A 20,248-nucleotide genomic window follows, 5' to 3' on the forward strand; every position below is an offset into this window, starting at 1 on the left:
TGCATAATGAGGAGCTAATTGTGGTAACTGGGAATGGAATCTCAGGCAACTGAAGGTTACTGGCTAAACATGGCAAAAGCACCAGTCTGGAAGTCTGATTCTATTTTAGAAAGGGATATAGTTAGTTAACAATGGCAGTGGAGACACAGTGACCTTCTTCAAGGATGCCAACTTTATAGGGGTCCTGAAGCCATGGAAACACAGACAGGAGGCTTTGATAAGGGACTGGGAATCTTGTTCTCAGTATTTGAAGGCTACTAACAACAACACTGGCACACACAAGCTGACAGCATGCAGCTGCTCTTAGGTAGCTTAGGTTGTCTGGGATTGGTTGTCAGATTGAGACAATAAATAAGTTAAGAAAGAAAGAAAAAGAAGGGCAGAAAGAAAGAAAAAGGAAGAAAGCAAGAAAGAAGGAAAGAAAAGAGAAAGAAGAAAGGAAGAAGAAAAGAAGTAGGGAAGACAAAAAAAGAAACAAAAGGAAGAAAGGAAGAAAAGTCATACTTTATCATAAATGAGAAGAGGAAATGTAGTGGAGACTTTCACCTCCCAGCTTTGGCATCTAAACCTGGCAGTTTGGCTTTGGAGACAGTGATGAGTGATGGGTCTATATTGTCCATATGCTTGATCACACTCAAAGTAGAATGCAATTTCTTTGAGGACAGGGACTGTTCCAATTTTGTCTATTTCTCTAGAACCCATGACAGTATGTAGCATACAGTGAGGGCTCAATGGATGATTTTTGAACTGAACTGTATTATACTGCTGGCTGAGATAAGTTATAACACCAGGTTAGTATACTATTGGGTGGTGGGGCTCCATTTCAGTAGCAATGGCTCTTTAGAACTATTTATAAAAATGTGGACCCCTTTGGGGTGAGAAGAGGGACCAAAGAAGCATTCTGCCAAAAAGGAAGCAGTTTGTTCTATCTACATTGCAAATCCATTTGTAATATCTAGTGCTCTCTCTAGCCAGTAGACCCTTTGCAAATTAAACACTGATATACTGTGCAGCAAAGAAAAAAAATACAACCAGCTGCCAAGATAACTAGTTATTTATTTGAACAGAAAAAATATCTTTAATCTTACCAAGTCCTTCCATGACCCTTCATTATCGCCTAGGGGAATTTATTGAATGACTCAAGGGGGTGAAAACACTTCTCTTGTTAGCTCTGCACTTCTAAGGACATAGAATGTTAGAGTTAGAGGAGGATTTAGAACTGGAAGAATTTGGGAACTAAAAAATTTGTCCAAGCCCCTTCATTTTGTACATATAGGAGCTGACACCCAAAGGGGGAAGGCGATAGGCCAAAGACAACACATTTTTTAAGGCAAGGTTCTGACATCTTACTGAGGATGCTTGGATCTTCTTCCTTGATAGAGGTCGTAGCATGGTATAGTGAAAGGGATATTGGATCAAACATTGGAAGACTTGGGTTTGGGTTCCAGCTTTGACATTCCTTAGTTTATCACTATGGATGAATTATTTAATTTCTCTATGCATTATTTTTTCCATCTATAAAAGTGGGAATAATAGCACTTATGAGAATGACCTCGTGTTTTTTTTGGAATGTACTCTATATACCTTAAAGTACTCTAAAAATGTGAGCTTTTATTATCTTTAGGTTTGGGGCAGACTGTTGGGAATAGTCCTAGTAGAGACCAGACTACAGAGACCTGTAGACCCTTTTTGGTCTTATTTTTCAAAAGTTTTTAAAAATCCTAGTACTAATGGAAACCTAGTCTTTTCTACCCGGTGGAGTTGGTGTAGAATTCCAAAAAGTATTTAAAGAAGAAGGCCATGGAGAATTATACATTGAATCAGTAGATAAAATCACCAGAGCTGCTGTCTGGAGGAACATGGGGCATATACACCACAAGGGGTCACTGTAGGCATTCCATCTGCTCTCAACATAAATTGTGGAAAACAATTCACTCTGACCCTGAATAAGTAAAAAATCAGGAGAGATCATTTCAGTTGATGTCTCTCCAGGATTACAAGGCTATTCACAATTCTATGAACAAATAACTATTCCCAAACCTGTTCCTTGATTCATGGGTTAATTTAGTGCACACCATTCGAGGGGCTCCACATTTGGGGTTGATCACACTCAAACAGCTTCTGGTAAGCAGCTACTGTCTAAGCAGATCTTTCTCCCAGAGGGGAATATTAAGCCAGACTGATAACCACAGGAACACTAAACTATCATTTCTCTCAGGGATCTGGCCTTCAAGCAAATCAGCTCTTGTGAAAGCCCCTTCTTTGGCCATATGGCTATTATCTGCCATCTTTCTCTAGAGTGAATTCTTTTCCTGTTTAACCCTCCTGTAAATTATAGATTCCTTGGTTTTCCCCATCTGGAACTCAATAAATACTTGTTAGTTAGGTGAATGTTCATAGGTCATGGTATAATTGCAGTTTAACTTCTGATTATAGGTGCCTGCCACAATGGACAGAACACTAGGCCTGGAGTTAGTAAGACCCAAGTTAAAATTCTGCCTCAGAGACTAGCTGTATGACCTTAAGCAAGTCACTTAACCTCTGTCTACCTCTGTTGAGTCTCCTCAACCACAAAATCAAGATAATAATAGTGCCTACCTTCCAGAGTTGTTTTAATGCTCAAATGAGATAATATTTGTAAAGCATAGTGCTTAACATATAGAAGGTAGTATATTCATGCTATTATTATTATTATCATGCATGGCTAGGCAATTTTAGATGAATATAATTGTATTACCTGGAATTACCTTATTTTCTGTTCGCTGGTGAGAAAAGAAAGCCTCAGCAATTTTTTAAGTACATGGGCTTGAGTTAGGTGAAAACAGAATTTTTATCTCTACCAAGAGAAGTTGCTCTGGAGAACTCATGGGGTGGAGGTGGAAGCAAGTGACTATTACTTAAGGCATTTGTAGTCATTTGTAGTCAGGTGCTTTCGTTATGTGATTTCACTGTCTTAAAAACCATTAATGGAATTCGTGACCTCCTTGGATCAACAAGTAGCCAGTGGCTGACCAGTTGGTGTGTGATTTTATGGAGGGCTGGTTGCTAGTCATAGAATAATACCGATGCATGCTATGCATGCTAACACAAAAAATAGCCGTGTGAGCTTGGGCAAGTCACTTAATCCCAATTGCCCTCCAAAAAGCAAATAAAATAAAATACTTTTCTTCCTATTTGAAATGTTCATTTTCATTCTCCTCACTTATTTGAATCCTACCTATTCCTTAAGAGCCTGCACAAACCACAGGATCACAGATGTAGTATAGAAAGCTACTTCAGAGGCCATCTAGTCTAACCCTCCATTTTAGAGATAAGGCAACTGAGGCCCAGATAAGAGAAATGACTTGACCAAAATCCTATAGGTATTAAGTAGCAAATCTAGGAATGAACCAAAGTTCAACTCAGAATGAAGTACACATGTAATGCCCCTTTGGGACTGATTTGTCCAGCTCATACCATAATTACCAGTTTGGGTCTCCAGAGGGGTAGCTGTTAACTACTTTCAGGGTTGTAGGGGGGTAGTCCTGTGGGTGGCTCTCCTCCTAAACATTAGCTCATGAGCCCCTACTGTTGGACTTCCTCTTAATTATCATCCGGGAGACTTTTTTTTTTCCTTAAGAGGCATAGCAAAAACAGTAGTTATAAAACATTTACCCCAACATTAGGGGCATACTTTTCCACAAATAGGTAGGTTTTTTCCACACAGGAGGTAGGAAAGAATGGACAGATATATAAAGTACAATGGTAGGGAGTGGAGGTACATGGGGCCGCTATCCTCTACCTTTCATTTTTTGGTGGTCTGGACATGGATAAAAGAAGGCTATACCAGTACAGTACATGCTTAGACAAATTCTACCAAAAAGGAAAGGCAGCAGGTCTAGACCTAATGACCCTTGAAGACATTTGTTTTTAATGACCAGTCTAGTTATATTCAGAGAGGCTAGGCACCAAGTGATTAATATTTTTTAGTTACAGTAATTCCCTAATAGCATTTATTAAGATGTAGTATAAAACTATACTGCATGGAGGGAAGTAACCATGTCAAAGAAATTAGGAATGCTTAGTAGACCAATCTGACTGGAATAGAGTATGTATATATGTATGAATGTATGTGTATATGTATAGAGACATACATATATACATACACATGTATGTATATGTACATGTTTATGTGTCTATATTCATATATGCATACATTTATATACATACATCTATAGACACATCTATATCCATACATGCACAAAGATTACAGGATTTCTCTTTTAGTGTGTAGGGAGGGTTTTGCCAATGTACAACATGGATGATGTGAAATATATAATTTCTTAATCCTTCTTAATCCTTATTCATAAGGGTGAAAATACCATAGAAGAAGAAAAGATCTTACATTATCCACAATGCTGAGAAGCAGTTATAAATTCTGTGCTTCTCATCTCTTTCTTTGCATTTCTCTACCCCATTACATTCTCTAGTATGGTTATTCTGGCCCTTAACAACTTAAACCTAGGTAGTTTCGAAAGTCTGCTTTCCTGCCCCCGGACTCCTTTTTCCTCTTCATTCTGTAGGACACTGAATTACTTTTCAACTTCCCAGAGAAAGTACCATAGCTCACAGGGCTCTTGTAGTATTTATGGATTGTACCACTTACATAATGCCTCATTTGTTACTTTTATATCTGTCCTAAAGCACTTGCTAGAACTAGGATGCAACAAATTTGCTTTAGATTTAGATGTCTGTCCCTTAATTGTGAAGCTAAACAGAATTTTCTGCTTTAAAAAAAGAAAGAAAAAGAGGTAATATATTGTTACAGGATGTTCATTCATTCATTCATTCATTCATTCATTCATTCATTCATTCATTTATTCATTCATCCATCCATCCATCCATCCATCCATCCATCCATTCATTCAATAAGCATTTTCTACAAAACAGAAAATGAAATGGTCCCTGACCTCAAGGAGTTTATGCTCCCCTGAGGAAAACCATATGTATACAATGTATACAAAGTAGAGACAAAATAATTTCTTTAGAGTGACAGAAGCATAGGGGGCTGAGGACAGGTTTCTTGTAGGAAATGGCCTCTGAGGTGAGACTTGAAGGAAATTTAGTCATTCATGAAGCCAAGGAGAGGAGGGGTTGTATAGGGGATAACCTATGTCAGGGGTGGGGAACCACGTGTGGCCCTCTAGGTCCTCAAATGTGGTGGCCTTTTGCAGCCGCAAGCACCCCAAGTGTCCCCAGGGTTTGCTGCCAATACAGGTTCTTGGATCTGCTTTGATAAAGGAAAGCAACTCAAAAGGGGTTAACAAGCTTACTTTAATCAGTCAAACATGTATCGTTTACCCAGTTCAGGGGAAAAAGGTCAGCACCCCAAACTTCAGAATACACAGACATAATTATCAAGTCAGAGAAACAGATCAAGTAGACAGATATCCAAACTGTCCAACCATTACATCCATACCAAATCAACATCTGGGTTTTTCAAAGCTGGGGGGCTCTGGACAACGGCTTCCCAGAATCCACATCAAATCACAGAACACTTCTCAAAGTGAGCCCCAAAACAAAGCCTCACATTAGGGCTTATATAGCCTTCTCCTGGCTCAGAGAATGTAACAACCTTATTGACCCACTGGCCAGTCAAAAAGTATCTACTGAAAAACAAGCCTCCCACCCCAGGCTCCAGGTGCACTTTAGCCTAGGGGCAGGGAAGATCTTTAAAATTTACATTCCATTACACCCTTTGACTAAATCCAAACTGCACAGAACAAACCCCTTAATAAAAAGATTTCTTTTTATTAACTTATAAACTTGGATTCAGTTTAAAGACCGCACCCAAGGACCTAGAAGGCCACAGGTTCCCCACGCCTGGTCTATGCAAAGGGAAAAAAAAAGGATGAGAGCTGGGATGAGGGATAGCCTACTTAGGACAGAACGTAGAATGTGTAGAGAAGAGTAATAAGCCTGGAAAGCAGGGTGAAGCCAGACTGTGAGGAGTTTTAAAAGTCAAACAGAGCAGTTAATATTTTATCACAGATGCAGAAGGGAGCAACTGGAGCTTCTTAAGGTCTGAGTAAAGCTCTGAGAGCCGTGATTTAGGTCTGTCGACTTCTGGTTGAGATCCAAAGCAGGATCATTTGATGGACTTCCACTCAGAAAGAGATCCCCATGAAGAGGATCTCCACAGATAAAGAAGATCCCCACAAAGTGAGACGATCCTTACAAAGAGAGAGGACTTCTGCAAAGGCTCAAAGGAGGAATTAAACACAAGTGGTCGACTATTTCCTGGACCATTTAGGGAGCGCAAACTTTTTCTGTATATTTACCCCCATCTTCTTTCTTTCCTTTCCCGTGGGGCACATGAGGAAGGAGTGGAGCTCAGGCAAGAGCTGAAGTCGAAAAAGCAACAGAGGCTGAGGAAATTTACTATGCCCTGACACTACTGGCCCAGAGTGAAAACACACACACACACGCGCACACACACAAAGAACGGGGTCCACATGTAATGCTCCCTTGGGGTTGACTTGGCCAATTCACACTTGCACTGGAAGTCTGGGTCCCTAGAGGGGTAGCTGTTACTACTTTCATAGTCACAGAGATAATCCTATGGGTGGCTGTCTTCCTATATACTAGCTCATGAGCCCTTACTGTTGGGTTTCCCCCTAACAGTTAGCTGGAGCTATGTGGGGTGTTCAGGGACAATTAGCACCTCTGTTATGAGGGCCTGCTGAGCCCTTTCAGGGTTGCTCCTTCACCTTTGGTGTCCACCTGTCACCCAACCTGTGGCTCCAAGAAGCTATAACATTCATGGCAGTCACACCCTGGTAAAAGTTTCAGCAGATGGGCTAAACCAGATTGAGAATATCTGACAGTTCTCAGAAATGTTGGTGAGTTAGGGGGTATCTACCCCAAGCATGTGAAGACCACCCTTGAGGAATGGGTGGATGAGAGCAATTTGTTCCAATGGCCATGAAGCAGGCACTGTGGAGCACTCAGAGCTTGGTCAGACATTGAAGATGCCATGGTCATCCACTACATCCCAGGCCATCACCAGTCATCCTGACTTTTGTCCTGCCACTGGACTTGGATGGCTCTAGAAGAGAGAGAGGCTGACAACTCTGCAACTCTGCCTCACAAATCCAATTCACACACGAATCAAGACATCATCCCATGATGTCATCGGTCCTCTTTGAAAACAAAGGACAAGCAACAACCAGGATACTCATTTCATTTTTTAACTTAAAAGGTATAGCAAACACAGTAGTTACAAAGCATATTCCCCAATAGCAAGGGTATACTTTTTCATAAATATAGAGTATAGAAGGTGGGAAGAGTGGGCACAGAATTAAAATACAATCAATGGTAGTGAGGGAGGTACATGTGGCCAAAGCCAATCCCAAGTCTGGAACTACAGGGCCTCTGTCTCTCTCTCTGAAGGGTGACTTTCACTATGTGGCACGGTGTTGGTTCAAGTTGTTGGATTCTATAATGGCACTGAGTTGGAGCCTAACATAGACCTTCAGAAAACGAGTACACGTGCCATGTTATCTCACCCTGTCACAGAAACTCCTTTATGGAGTTATGTTTTAATGTCACGCCTTCTGCTTTTATAGAGGACTGATAAGAGGATCCTCTGGTTGAACAGCATTTCAGTGTCTTTTGTAAAATTGTAGTGGAAGATATTGTTCACTGTGTCACCCAACGTCCTTCACAGAAGGATCCCTGCAATAAACTATGGCATAGGTTTAGTTCCAGGAAACATTTGCTTCTGCAGATGAACTGTGTGCTGCTGGTTGTCAGAAAATGAAAATGTGTAATTCCTCTTTCTACCTTAGTAGCTAGAAAATGGAGTGAAATTTATCGTTGAAATGTGGTAGTAATCCTGCTTAGCTTTGGGGTCTGAAAGCACTCATTCTTTCTGATTTCAACTGTAATCTGTTTCATGTTTAAATGTCACAGAGAACTTTGTAAATACTAAGCACTTTATAAATGTTTGTTGAATTGTTGAATTTGAACTGTGGGTCAGTGTACAGACTATAATTTCGAAGCAGGTAGGGTATAAATCCCAAATATTTCAATACTTCAATGATCTGTGAAGCGGTCCTTCCAACAATGACTAATACTCCTCTATGTCTAGTCTTTGTGAATTGCTACACTAAAGATTTCATCCCTTGCAGCTCACCAAGACTAGATATAGAAAACAGATAGTGAGGAGCCTCTCTGATTATGAGCTTTAAACAAAGATTTAGTATATCCTGGGGCCAGTCCCTGCTTGGGCTGGATTGTTTTGTTGATTATCAAGGTTTAAGAAAGTGGTAATTATATAGATTAAACTTGAGCATGTAACCTGGTTACATTTTTTTTTTTCTGGAGAGGAGAGATCACTGTTAAATATTTCCCAGCATACCCCTGTTGGTACTAGACCTTATGCCCCACTGTCAGAGCCTTCAAGAATCCTGGGTCACCTCTACACATTGAAGGTATTTCATTGGAGAAGCCTTGAGGTTTATTATCAAGTGCTATAAAGTCTAAATAAATAAAGTGGTTACTTTTATTCTATTTATGTCTCCTTAACCAGACTATAAGTCTCAAAGAGAAGACCTTTTTGCTTTTTCTTCTTTTCCTTCTTCAAGCCCTCCCCTCAACTAAGGTTCTTGCCTCTTATAAAAAAACTGAAGCCATTCTAAGTGAATTCCCACTTCATCAATGTTTGTATAGAGGTTTACTAATGTAGACCCTGATTATATGAGATAATTTCCCCTAGCCTTCCTTTCCCTTCCCCCCTCTTTCCAGTGTATTCCTCTTCCTCTCTCTTTCCATTCTTTTCTTAATATCAAGACATAACAGAACCACTCTCAGGACTTATCTAATTGGATTCCTCCTATGAACTGTGAACATGAACATATGTATCATTTCCCCATATTTGAATGTAAGCCATTTATCCTTCTTTGGTACTTTATCATTGTTTATTCATGTTTATCTTTTTACATTTCTCTTCACTCTTGTGCTTGAACACCAATGCTTCTCCATAGCTCTGGTCTTTTCATTAGGAATATTTGGAAGTCCTCTAGTTCATTAAAAGTCCATTTACCCCCTATAGCATCATACTCTGTTTTGCTGGGCAAGTTATTCTTGTTCATAAGCCTATATCCTTTGCCTTCTGGAACATCATATTCCAAGTTTTGTACTCTTTTATAGTGGTGGGTGCTAAATTGTGTGTGATCCTAACTATGGTTCCTCGGTACTTGAATTCTTTCTTTCTGGCTATTTGCAATGAGTACATATATGTATGTATGTATGTGTGCATATATGCATGCATGTGTATATGTATGTCTATATTATATATGTGTGTATATACATAAATATATGTATATATACACATTTTTTTTTAAAGCAATCAGGGTTAAGCATCTTGTTCAAGATTACACGGCCAGTTATTTCTGGGTGTGGTGCTATGTATGTGAGCCCGGATTTGATTCCCAGGTCATCCCAACACTGGGGCTGGTGCTCTTACTCACTGAGCCACCTGGCCACCCCTAAGCAATTGGGGTTAAGAAACTTGCTCAAGGTTACATGACCAGGTGTTTCTGGGGGGGGGTGCTAAGTGTCTGAGCCCGGATTCAATCCCCAGGTCATCCCAACACTGGAGCCAGTGCTCTTACTCGCTGAGCTACCTGGCCGCCCCTACATATTTTTTTTTAAGACCTGGAAGCTCTGAATTTTGCCTATGATGTTCCTAACAGTTTTCATTTTGAGGTTTCTTTCAGGAGGTGTGATTGGTAGAGCCTTTCTATTTCTACTTTGCCCTCTAGTTCTAAGAAATCCGAGTAATTTTTTTTTTTTAAGCAATTGGGGTTAAGTAACTTGCTCACGGTTACATGGCCAGGTGTGAGTAATTTTCTTTTAAGATTTCTTGAAACATAAGGACTATTTCTCTCTCTGTTCATAATGTTCAGATAGTCCAATGATTCTTATTTTTTTTCTCCTTGATCTGTTTTCAAGTTCAATTGTTTTTGCTATGCTACTTTTCTTCTATTTTTTTTTCTGTATTATGACTTTATTTCTTGTTGACTAGTGATATTATTAACTTCTGTTTGGTTCTTTCTAATCTTCAGGGAGATTGCTATTCAGGCACCACTTGTGCCAAACTGTTAATTTCCTTTCCAATTCTTTCTTCCATGGTTCTCTTTTCCTTTCTAATTTTGGAAATCAATAATTGGTCCTCTTATTCCATTTATTAAAAACATTCCTAACTTTTTAAAAATTCTTGCTTCATCTCTTCCAGGATTCTACTTGAGTTTGTGACTGAGCTGTATTTTTCTCTGAGGCTTTGCCTGTAGGCATTTTGGAGTCAGTCTCTTCTGTATTTGTGCCTCCAATATTCCTGCCACCAAAATAGTTCACTATAGGGGTTCTTTTTGTTCACCCATTCTTCCAGGCAGCTTCCCAAATTCAGACTTGATTTGAGGGCTGAGCTTTGTGGCACTACTGGATGGAAGGTCTGGGCTAGTCCTGGGGATGTTGAATGTTGTGTCATTTCTTGGGATTTTGATTATGTTATTTCAAGATCCCAGGGACAGGTTAGGGACCTAATAAGGTTTTGGTGCTCCCAAAGGGATATGATCCAGGGCAAAGTATGATTGATACCCTCCTAGTCTAAGCTTTACAAGTTTTTGACCAGGGTTAGGGTATAATAAATGGTAGATTACTACTGGACTCTACCCCTATAAGGCAGCTAGAAAGCTCTATTGATTAAAGTGGCAAAATTGTAGGCTCCCTTTGGTACTGGATTCCTGTCTTGGTTATTTCACTACAGGGTAGAGTAGATTCTGGAAGTCTGAGCCACACTGCTGCTGCTGCTACCAGTGCTGATTTTTGAACTTTCTCTTTTTTTCAGTACACCACTCAGGATCTCCCTCCCTGGAAACACCACTCCCTTGTACAGGTCCCCTTCTCCCTCTACTCTGGGGAGGAGATGACAAAGCTTCCAGTTGGCATCTATCCCTGTCCTGGTGTCCTGGTGTATGCCTGACTGAATCCTTGTATGGTTTGGGACCCCTTATTTTTTTTTCTTTTAAATTTATTGATTTTAGTTTACAAAGTTCAGTTTCAACTGTTGCAACAAGTTTTTGAGTTCCAAATTTTCTTCCCCTCCCTCTCTTTCCCTCTCTCCCCCCAAGGGGGCATGCAATCCGATATAGGTTCTACATATACCTTCACATTAAACAATAATCAAATTGTAAAGAATTATGATCAATCGAATGAAGAAGAAGAAACAAGAAACAAAACAAAACACAGAGAAAGCAAGTAGTTTGCTTCAGTCTGCATTCAGACTCCACAATTCTTTTTTCTGCATGTGGATAGCCTTTTCCATCATGAGTCTTTTGGAGTTGTCTTATAACCTTGTATTGCTGAGAAGAGCCCAGTCTATCAAAGTTAGCCATCACAGATACAATGTCTGTGATTGTGTATAGATTTCTCCTGGTTCACTCAGCATCAGTTTATATAAGTCTCTCCAGGTTATTATGAAGTTCATCTGCTCCTCATTTCTTGTACCACAACTTGTTTAGCCATTCCTGAATTGAAGGGCATCCCCTTGATTTCCAGTTCTTTGCCACCATAAAAAGAACTGCTATAGGGGTGGCTAGGTGGCACAGCGAATAGAGCATTGGCCCTGGAGTCAGGAGGACCTGAGTTCAAATCTGGGCTCAGACATTTAACACAAAAAACTAGCCACGTGACCTTCAGCAAGTCACTTAACCCCAATTGCCCTACTTCCCCCCTCCACAAAGGAAAAAAAAAGAGTTCTGATTTTTGGGGTGGCTAGGTGGCGCAGTGAGTAGAGCGCTGGCCCTGGAGTCAGGAGGACCTGGGTTCAGATCCAGCCTCAGACACTTGACACATACACACAAAAATGAGCCGTGTGACCTTGGGCAAGTCACTTAACCCCAACTGCCCTATCCTCCCCCCTCCAAAAAGCAAAAAAAAAAAAAGAACTGCTATAAATATTTTTGTTCATACAAGCCCTCCTTCCACTTGCATGATCTCTTTAGGATACAGCCCTAGCAGTGGTATTGCTGGGTCAAAGGGTATGCACATTTTTATAGCCCTTTGGGCATAGTTCCAAATTGCTCTCCAGAATAGGTGGATCAATCCACAACTCTACCAACAATGAATCAGTATTCCAATTTCCCCACATCTCCAACATTTATAATTTTCCTGTTTTGTCATGTTAGCCAATCTGACAGGGTGAAGTGTGGTACCTAAGTGTTATTTTGATTTGCATTTCTCTAATCAATAGTGATTTAGAGCACTTTTTCATATGACTATAGATATGTTAGATATGTAGATATTTTAATTTTTTCCTCTCAAAACTACCTATTCATATCCCTTGACCATTTATCAATTAGGGAATGACTTGTATTCTTATTAATTTGACTCAGTTCTCTGCATGTCTTAGAAATGAGGCCTTTATCAGAGACACTGGTTGTAAAAATTCTTTCCCAATTTTCTGCTTCCCTCTTAATCTTGGCTATATTAACTTTGTACAAAAACTTTTCAATTTAATGTAATCAAAATTATCCATTTTGCATTTCATAATGCTCTCTATCTCTTGTTTGGTCATAAATTCTTCCCTTCTCCATAAATCTGATACATAAACTATTCCTTGCTCTCCCAGATTGCTTATAGTAAATCAGCCTTTATATCTAAACTGTGAACCCATTTTGACTTTATTTGGTATACAGTGTAAAATATTGGTTTATGCCCAGTTTCTTTTTTCTTTTTTTTTTTTTTTGCCTTTTGAAGGGCAATTGGGGTTAAGTGACTTGCCCAAGGTTACACAGCTAGTTTTTTCTTGTGGGTGTTGAGTGTCTGAGGCCAGAACCAAACTTGGTTCCTCCTGATTCTGGGGCCGGTGTTTCACTCACTGTGCCACCTAGCCACTCCTCATGCCCAGTTTCTGCCATACTATTTTCCAGTTTTCTTAGTAGTTTTTGTCAGTTGGTGAGTTCTTATCCCAGAATCTGGAGTCTTTGGGTTTATCAGACAGTAGATTACTATAGTCATTGACTACTGTGTCTTGTGTACCTAACCTATTCCACTGATCCAACATTCTATGGGATTCCTTCTTGCCCTGGTGTACAGCCTCTCCCTGGACACTGGAGTGCTCTACCCATAGTGTGATCATGGCCTGACCCACCCCCATGTCTGCAGACTTCCTTGTCTATGTCCCTATACTGAGCAGGGCTGGACATATGATTTACTGTAACTTTTTCTGGATTTCCTCATTGATATTTAGTCTGGTGTATTTCCTAGACTATTTGGAGGAGTTTGTAAAGGAGAGCCCACCACACTGCCTCTTATCATTCAGACATTTTGGCTCCCCTAATCCTTTTCAACCTATCTGCTGCATTTTACACTACTGACCAATATATCTTTCTGGATACTCTTTCCTCTCTGTGTTTACTCTCTCCTAGTGTGCCCCATACCTGATTATTCCTTCTCGTTCTCATCTTCCACATAATGCCTTTGGGTATTCCCCAAGATTCTGTCCTAGGGCCACTTTTATTCTCTGTCTATACTTTTTCATCAACTCTTATGGGTTTAACTATCGCTTTGAAGCAGACACTTCCCAGATCTATATATCCAGTCTCAGTATTTCCTTTCTGTTTTAGTACTGTATCACTATTTGCCTATTGAACATTTCAAAACTGATGTCCCAGAGACATCTTAAACTCAACATGTCTAAAACTGAACTCGTTTTCTTTTCCCTGAGCCCACCCCTCTTCCAAACGTTCCTATTTCTACCAAAGATAACCATCATCCTTCCAATGTCTCCAATTCATAAGCTCATCATTATCCTTGACTCCTTATTATTCCTCATCCCACACACTCAATTGCCTTCACAGCATCTCTCACATCTGACCCCCTTCCTCCACTCATACTATTATACCTTTGTTCAGGCCCTCATTACTTTTTGCCTAGATTATTGTAATAGCTCTTTCCTAATTGGTTTCCCTGACTCAATTCTCTCTCTACTCCAGTATATACCAAAGTAATTTTCTTCAAGTAGAGATGTGACCACGTGACCACCCCATACAACCAATTCCAGTGATTAACCTACTGCCTCCAGGATAAAATAAAATAACCTCTGTTCAGCTTCTAAAACCTTACATAACCTGGCCCTGATATACCTTTCTAGCTTTGTTCGACATTACTGTCCCTCCTGTACTCTGAAACCCCAGACAAAATGGCATGTTTCTATCCCTCAGACATGACACTCCATTTCCCTTCACTATGCTTTTGGAAAGGCTGTCCCCACACATGCAATGCTTTCTCTCCTTACTTCTTCCTCATACAGTCATTTTCTTCCTTTAAGATGCACTTCAGGCACTATCTTTTAAATTAAGCTTTTCCTAGCTTCCACACCCCCCCCCCAAAACTGCTAGCACTCTCCTTCCCAAAGTACCTTGTATTGTATTTTACTCCTCCTCTTCCTCTTCCTTTTCTTCCTCTTCTCTTTCTTTATTTATTAGCTTTATATTTAGGTTGTATATATTTTTATATGTACTTGTCTCAGTAAAATGAAAGCTAGATCATTGTGAAGAGGGATCATTCCCCTTTTTGTACTTACATAGCCAGCACTTAGCACAGTGCTGTTCACATAGTGAGTTCTTAATAGCTTTTGACTGATTTTCTCCATAACTCCTAGCACAGTGTATTTTACATTGCAGGTAGACTCAATAAGTATTTATGGTTGATTACTCTCTCACTTGACATTATTAAATTCTACTCTACTCAGGACAATTATTTTCAGGTATTCAAATACTGCACAAACAAAGCAGTATGGAGAAATACAAACAAACAAATACCACTAAATTTTACTGGATTTATCTGGAACCAAGCAATGATATTCAACCAAAACATCTAAATTAGTATACAGTTATCTTTGGCTGTTTCATTAACTTACTACCTACCAGCTTGTGGCTTAGTATCCAATTTTAGTAATTATATGTGTGTGTATACACATATACACATGCATACATACATAAATGTGTATATATGTATATGTGTGTATGTATTACTATGCTTTTTGGAATTGGTCTTAAACCATTCCCTTAGAAAGAATTGATAATGGTCACATGTTTCTCCATAGGTTCAACCATTACATCAAATGTGGTCACTGCCACTACTACTGCAAATTACTGTTAATTATATTCTCATTTGATTTTAAATGTACTCTACACTAGTTTACCCCAGATGTCGTGACTCTATGCTTTTCAAAGGAATTAGTGTAGGATGTAAAGTTTATATTTTCTGAGAAATTTCCTGGGTGGGGTCCTAAACAAAGTACATTCTAATTTAAACTTGATCACTTAAAAAGGGAAGGGGTTCTTTCACACACACACATACACACACACACACACACACTTGTGTATGTGGCTGGCCTTAGACAAAGATCAGATGGGAGCTGCTTAAAGGATGTGAAGACTTCCCATCACATTGGTCTGTCACTGATGCCTAGGCTGTCACATTCAAGTTTTATTCCCTTGGGGATTGTCTCCTACTAATTCAAAAATGTATATGTGTGTGTGTGTGTGTGTGTGTGTGTGTGTGCGCGCGCACATGCATGTGCTCAGGTGCTAGTGGTCATACTCATATAGTACCACCTGCTGGTAGAGAGAACCATAAAAATCAAAACCACAACAATATCTGGAACAGCATTAGGTTCATGGCTCAATATCTGAGGTGTTGCTTGGGCAGCTGGCTAAGATGGTTACCAGAGGGCTCTGTTACACTATAGTGGGGTTTGATTGTCAATGATGTTACTGGGAAATAACATTGTTTAGGGCAGTGTTATTGGGGGGATGCCAATACACATGAACAGCATATACAAATGAAGCATTTTGTATACATGGAGAGGAAAAAAAAACTCCCAGCAAACTATTAAATTGAAAGGAGATAGAAGGATCAAGACAGATGATAGTGAAAAGTGGGAAATTTAAGATGGAGAGTTAGAAAAAGTAAAAAGGAGTAAAAGTCAGCAGAATAAACATAAAAAGAAAAAATGGGAAAGGAATGAAAAATGAGCAGAAAAGCAAGGAAATAGAAAAGGACTAAATACTGTATTTAGTCACTGATTCATTTCCTATGCCTGAAGCCAACTTGGCTCTTAAGGAGTATTACAGGTCCCAGATCCATTTGCTGCTAGTGTTTGTAAGACATCCTCTGCCCCCAGCCTCCTGCCCAAATGCTAGCTGGAAAGGTGAGGGTTAAAAGAGGAAATGGCTATATAAACAGTTTGCTGAGTTGAGAAGTTTTCTTCAACAAGTAAAATTCACTTCTGAAATATGCTCACCTGGGAAACCTGAGCATTGGTGTTTTTAAATCTCAATCAAATAACCTCCTAAAGTGTTTGGACTATAACAAGGCATTTAATCTCAAAATGGCAGCTGGGAAATGTTAACACTTCTTTTCTAATTGGGATAGTATGGTTTTTAAAATAAATAGGTATTTCAACATGCTCTTAATTAGACTTCCAACCAAAGTGCTTTCTGTTTGAAGTTTCCTGATTACTTCAGGCAAATCTGGGCCTTCCTGAACTTGACACCTGCTGTAATTTAGAAGGAGGAGGCTCAAAGCATGATAAATAGACAAATAAGGAGCCCCAGTTTAACATATAAAGGATAGGAGGCAATATGGACCTACTTCAGAATGGTGCATTAATGAAGCAATGGGAGTCTGGAAAATATTTGTGTGGCCTGGAGCCTGTGATTGGAAACATGCAGCAATTTTCCAAAGGCCCAGGTCTGCTCCAGGCAGGGGAGAAAACTGCCTGAGCAGTTCCAGTCCCTCTGCTGGATTGGCCTGGCCTCCCAGGGGGATGGGGAGTTGGAAGAAAAGGAAGGATGGAGCTCCGTACTCCCCTGGAACCTGTGGAAAAAGCTTACCTTGTCTTAAATGCAAACCACTTATACAGTTATTTCAAATGGTATTTTCCACATCATTGTTTTTCTAAAACAAGGGCTCATTAAATGACTGTGAGAGGAGGCCAGATGTTACATGAAGAAGGACCTTGCCCATGCAACTGTCATAATGGAGCTGTTTTAGCTGATCTTAGGGAATTCCTGCATAGCTGATGCCCAGCACTTAGAACTTAGGGACAAGAAGAGAGTTCATTACAGAGTCAATTTCCACCTTAGCCTGTTTTGAACCTTTCCTAAAGCCCAGCATTTTGAGGTCAGTTTTCCTCTATCAAAGAACTCACTTTTTTCTGGGGAAAGCAATCAGCTGAATCTATGTTCAGAAATAAGAAACTCATTGGTCTGTATAGCAATTACAAGTCTAGGGCAGCCGCTCCCTCCCAGGAGATGGTCAAGAGCCTGACACCCCATTTCTTTTTAAAGCATATAAAAATTAGCAGTGTGATCCCTAGAGCTGTGGCCAGAATGTATTAGGCTTCCTTTGGTTCACATTGAGGTCTAGCTATTACTATCCTACTGACAATTACTGAAGATTATTATCGGTTTTAATAAAAGGAAATAACAAAGCTTCTAACAGGGCTACTAGTTACTAGTTTCAAGGAAATTGTTCCCGATACAGTTAGGGCCCTTCTATCCTTTTGGTACCATGTCCTTTCATTGTTCTGCAGTTATAAGAAGTAGCCCAGGGAAAAGAAATTAAAATAGGATCCTTTAACCAGCAGATACCAATTTCTCAACTGATTGTATTTGACTCTTCAAATGCATTAGCATTTTTGCTATGGCTTGGTCAAGAAGAGGAGTAGGGGGTATGATTTGAGGCGCCTTATCTGTCCCCAAATATCTTTCCCACCAGTTCACCAAGATACTTCCCATCCCTCCTCTGTGACTTTGGTCAAACAAATAAACAAACAAAAATATGACTATATTATTTCCAGAAGACCATTGCCAAAATGCACATGGAGTGGTTGAAGCTATCATTTACACATTGCATGCATCAAAAGCAGTACTAGTCATCACCTTGCTATTTGTACCTTTGGAAATCAGAGAATAGGGTAGAAAGCACTGCAGGAAACAATGAATGTGAGTTTTGATTTTTTTTTTAATCTATACTCGGTAAGAAATGTCTGGAACATGAAATGATGCTGCTTAAGAAGGGATAAATCAGAGTGGGTCATACTGTACTGGGGGAACCTGAGCAGCTAAGGGATATTGGCTATGTGGTGAGGGTCTGTATCTGTAAAAAGGGTATGGCACAGAAAACAGACCTTGCCTCTTTCACAATTTTGCCTACACCTGGCTCTGCTGGTAGCCTAGTAAAATGAGCTTTATCCATTTATTTTCTATTTTATGCAATTCCTTTCAAATATATAATCCTGTAATCAGTCCAGGTGATATCATTCTGTATTAATTCTCTGCCTCCCCACCCTTCCCACACACAGACAAATACTTGTACTCACTTAAGGCAACTCGTTGCATCTGCCGTTGATTTATTTCTTCTTTTAGATGGCCTGTCAAAGAAACAAGTGGCAAAGCTATTAGTGAGTAACCTAAGTTCTGGAAAGATGCACCAGGCTGAGAAGCCTCTGACCTTCCAAAAAAGATGTTAGGTAGAGAAAAAGAGAAGGGTTATGCTTCTCAGTCCAAGAGGGAGCTTACAAAGCTGGCAGTGGAAGTGACAACAAAGCCAGGAAACCCAGAGTGTCACTACAAATATGTGTTTTACATTCATTGGATTCAATCACCTCAGTCAGGCCTTTACAAATGCCTCAGCTGGAGCCTGTCTCTATATTAGTGATATACTTCCAAGATGTCATCACTGTGTGTTATTATTGAGGGAGGAATAGGATATGGTCTTTTGTTCATCCCTGGGGTGAGAGAACTGAGACCCAGATCAAATTCCACCTTCTCCATGAAACCACCTGAATTGCTGTCAAGGAAAAAAGACCTGGGGGTTTGAGTTGTCCACAAGCTCAGTGTGAGCGCACAGATACTGATGTTACAAAAGCTGACACAATTGTAGTCTACATTAATGGTGTTTAGAGGGATCAAGGGAGATTATAGATCTACCATACTCTGAAGTATTCAGAACAAATCTGTAGCACTATGTCCAAATCTAGGTTGGATCTCCCTCCCAAGAGAGAGACTGGCAAACCAGAATGTATCCAGAGAAGGGCCAGCAAGGGAATAAGGGAATGAAGTACAAAGTTATATGTGGAACAGTTGAAGGAACTAGGGAAATTGAACCCAGAGACTTAAGGAGGACATACTATCTCTCAAAATATCTGAAGGCTTTTTATATGGACAGAGAAGATTTTTCTGTGTTGCTACAGAAAGTAGGACCAGAGATAATGAATGGAAGATGCAAAGAGGCAGAGTTTGAGTTAGTATGAGGAAGAACTTTCTAACAATTAAAACTGTCTAACTTTGTGGATTACTTTAAAAGTAATGAGTTCAGGGCAGCTAGGTGGCGCAGTGAATAAAGCACCAGCTTTGGAGTCAGGAGGACCTGAGTTCAAATTCAGCCTCAGACACGTAACACTTACTAGCTGTGTGACCTTAGGCAAGTCATTTAACCCCAACTGCCCCCCCCCACAAAAGTAATGAGTTCTCTGTTGCCACAAATGTGCAAGCAGAGGCAATATGACCTTCCATGAGGGATGCTACTCAAATGACTCTATAAGCTCACTGATTCAGGATTTTCCCTTCATGGTGCAGAATGCAACCCATCTGTGACTGCCATCTTCTCTGATTCTAGTCCATGTCTTTCCATAAGGTCACCACAGGGGGCCCACCTAACACAACATAGACCCAAACTTTCTCTAGACACTGTTAGGTCACCAGTGAAGTATTCTGGCTTTACATCTGTGATCCCTCATTCTTGCCACACAACCAGCCCATTTTTCTGTTATACAGTTCCTTTCTGGTTTCTCTTACTCCTGTTCTTCAGAGTTCCTCACACCCACCACATAACATCTCCATTGCCCTCTGTGTGATACTCATGTTTAATTCTTAGGAAGTACAGAATTCTATGTTTCACTGCCATATTGCACAATTAGTAGAATGTTTGTAGTAAAAGAGGGACCTTTGCTTTCATGGGAACTCTGGGATTAATGAACTTTTCTGAAGGCAAGCTAGGGTCCTTCTCTCTTGCTCAACTCATTGTCCATTTGCATTGTTTATCCCAGATATGCATACTGTTGGATAAGTTCCAAATGTCTATCCAAATGCATGTTGAAATCTAAATAATAGTCTTCATCCACTTGGTGTTT

General features: G+C 39.9%; 1 pseudogene; it reads right to left on the reverse strand.

Moving 5' to 3' along the window:
- The window catches only part of LOC138150234 (histone-lysine N-methyltransferase 2B-like), a 99,262-nt pseudogene that overhangs the window by 36,072 nt on the left and 42,942 nt on the right, over positions 1–20,248 (reverse strand).

This window comes from Petaurus breviceps, unplaced genomic scaffold (assembly GCF_028583685.1).
Source record: "Petaurus breviceps papuanus isolate PSGF00001 unplaced genomic scaffold, PetGlider_PUasm1.0 90865, whole genome shotgun sequence".
In the NCBI taxonomy this organism is placed as follows: Eukaryota; Metazoa; Chordata; class Mammalia; order Diprotodontia; family Petauridae; genus Petaurus; species Petaurus breviceps.